Below are 3512 nucleotides of genomic sequence, written 5' to 3'. Positions count from 1 at the left end.
AAAATGCGGCATAATAGAACAAATGAAATTGAAATGGGATACCTGAGACCTGATTGCAGTCATGACTCGTGCAGCTATCACACGTGCGTCACGGGCCCTGATTTGCAGGTCTGTGATATCTGTCAGTTTCCGAGACATTTAATACATATATGTGTTTGGGAGTCAGTCTACGTTTCGGAAAATAATTGATAAAAAAATCTGCCAATTTCACATGCTTACTGGTTATATTTATTTACTTTTTTTAACTCTTTTTTACTGTAGCAATATCATATGATTTCATAGATCATAACTTGGTTAGTCTTTAATAAATATGTATAATAAATACGTTGCGATAACTTTAATTATATACTTTTTTAGTAATTCCACAATTTACAATTACACTGACGGATATGTAAATACATTTAATATATATTCAGCATATTACAATTAGAATTTAATGCCTCAGTTTTCATAATACTTTTTAAAATTTGGTTAGTATGATACAATTAGGAGAAGCAGTAATTACGTAGAATGATTTTAATCATTTAATCCACATTCATTGATTAAACATTTCTATCATGAAAGATTATATGAAAGTTATTGAAACCATATATTCCGTAAATATTCCATGGTCAATCATTGAATCGCGAATTAGTGAGCCTAATAAAGTATGAGTATATTTGTGTAAGAAAACAAGAGGTAGAAAATTTATAATTGCTTAAATTATTATTTAACTATTAAATTATATTTAACTTTCTATGAAGACTGCTTGTTATTATTATCAAAAACCTTACACAAAAAAATTTATTCCTGGAGTATTAAAGGTTATCCAAGCAACAAAAATAAAACCTACTAATTTCCCATGAGCACAAAAATATAAATTGATGATCAGTTAAATTATTAAAAAAAAACCTGCAAAAAAAGTGTACGCTATGTGTCATATTAGACTCAAAACCTAACTGAAAATGAATAGCGGAATGAATATTAAATATTTTTATAAATATTTTCCAAAATATATTTACCACGCATTTATTTTATTTTCATAATTAGTATTTGTTGATACAAAAAAGCATTGCAGGAAAACCCATAGACAATATATATATATATATATATATATATATATATATATATATATATACAGAAGTAACAAACTGTTTTCGGTTATACTATTTGTTATAGCAATTAATCACGGTCAATATATAAAAATATTATATTATCAATTATGTTTGTAACATTTAATAAAATATACAGGAAGTATGCACTGGCACCTACAGTGCATAAATTATTAGAGAACAGTGGAATTATCAAGGTAAATTCTTTATGTCCAATGAATCAATTGTCTAAAGAGGCCAAGAAGACGAGAAAAAAGATATTATAAATCAGGGATTCAACGAAAAGATTAAGTTTCAATTATTTTTTCAGTCTTCTTTGTTTATCATCAGGTCGCAACAGTCACTATTTGAATCCAGACAGTTTAGACGGAAGGCGAGACAGCAAAATGACTCCGAAACCCTATTAAATATTAATAAGAAGAGGAAGACAAGTCGCCTAATATATTTATTGAAGCCAATCAGTAAAGTTTCACTCGTTATTTTTTGCATGTTATTTACCCTTTCCCGAAAGAAAAAAAAAAGTAGTGTGCTGCTCCTTTATATTATCCCTGACGTTTTCCTCAAAGCAGGTGGGTCGCTATTCCAGCTAAGCTACAGCGTCTTTTATTTTTCATTTTTAACTCTAGTACTTATCCTTTTAGTTTCCTTTCGTTGTTTGGTTGGATCAAGAAATATGATGACCTTCTTTCAGACATAAGTAAACGGAAAACCGTCACACACATGCAAATCTACAATTCGTTCAATTTCTCCTCTTTTGTTCTAATCTCTTTCTTCTTCTGCCGAGCTCTGCGGTTGTCTTATTAAATTGTCTTGCGAAACGTATAAGCAAAACGTTAATGCACGTGTCAGATTCATTCGGATGACGAATGCGAGAACACGCCTGCAAGCGAGCGGTCGTCGCGAACGGCAAGGCGCGGAGCATCCGCCAGGGACGCGAGCAGCTAGTTATTCCAACATGTCAGTTTCAAAACGATCCCCTTGCAGCGCCCTTCCCCCTGTTTCAGCCCTGCGACGCTGGGAGCGCGCGGGTCTTTGATCTTCGGGCGCACCCTCCCTCCTCGGCCATCAAAAACATTTTAAATTCATTCAAATTTTTCTCTCGCGTCCCCGCGCCGCCCTCCAGCAAATCCCGACGCCGCCCCCGCTCCCCCCCCCCCCCCTACAACCCTGCGCGGATGCCGCCGCGGCTTGTTCGAAAATAAAACGGAGGGCGGAGAGAGAGGGAAAAATGGAAAGTAGCGGTTGGTTGGTGGGGGGGAGGCGCGGGGCGAGAATCAACAGGTGCCCAAGGCACGAACCCCCAACCCTGCGGCTGCGACGCCGCTATGAATGAAGTTAAGGCCGGGAGGGTGGAAGAGAAAAATTGGGGGCCTTGTCACCGTAAGTAGAGGGCGCGCCGGCCCTTTTAGGAAAGGCTTTTCCTCTCGAGAGGGTGGAACAGGAGGGTAAACCAACCCCTATAGTTTTTTTTCTCTCGCTCCTACAGATTCTTCAACAGAAGGTCGCGCGCGCCGGGGGAAAAGACAGGAGACGCGCCGGGAAGGGGAGAAAGGAGGGATAGAGAGAGAAAGAGAAAAAAAAAATCGAGACACTAGATGAACCTTGTCTTCAACGGCGACTTTCTTTTGTTACGTTTTGTTTCCTTTACTACCCCTTTTCTGCTGGCTGATTTATCTGAGCAGTAGCGTCTATCGCAGCAAGATTTTAGTATTTGTCCATACAAATTAGGGCAATCAGCAGAATTATATGGATTATAAATAATAGATTCTTACCTCACAACTGATGTAAATACACTCAGACAGGAACTAAGAAGTCTAAAGTTTAGGCGTGCAATTTCGATGTTCTTAATTAGTTTACATAACTGCACTAAAAACGTGGTTATTTCTAAATAGCAAATTTGGTGCAAGTAAAGATTCCTTAGACCAGTTTCTCTTTTTTTTCCTTTTTATCGCAAATAATAACTTAATGTTAGTGGCAATAATAGCATAGTTTTTATTATAAATTCAACTAACAGAACTAATCTTTCAACGTTTTAGATTTGAATACAATAACAAATGGTTGTAATGCATTCAACCACATATAAATTTGACCATATTTTATAATTTGATTCTTTCTTAGTTATTAATACATTTTACTTCCTGCTTTGATTAAATTAGAGTAATAAAATTCTTAAATGCTGAAAAAACCAAAACTAAACCAAAAAGGTGATGAATAATGCATGCAAAATATGCATCTTACATCTACAATTAGTTAGAATTCTGACGCTTGTGTTTGACAATAGGCTTGGAGAAAACAGTTCAAATTAATCAAGAAATTTCTAGGTGAATTCAATTGCAAAGGGATTCATACCATTCAAAGGGTTCCATCTTAATTTTTTACTTTTTTTTTTAAAGGACACAGTTCCCCTCATACAAATGTTAT

This window comes from Bacillus rossius, chromosome 3 (assembly GCF_032445375.1).
Source record: "Bacillus rossius redtenbacheri isolate Brsri chromosome 3, Brsri_v3, whole genome shotgun sequence".
Lineage (NCBI taxonomy): Eukaryota > Metazoa > Arthropoda > Insecta > Phasmatodea > Bacillidae > Bacillus > Bacillus rossius.
This window is presented reverse-complemented; position numbering follows the sequence as displayed.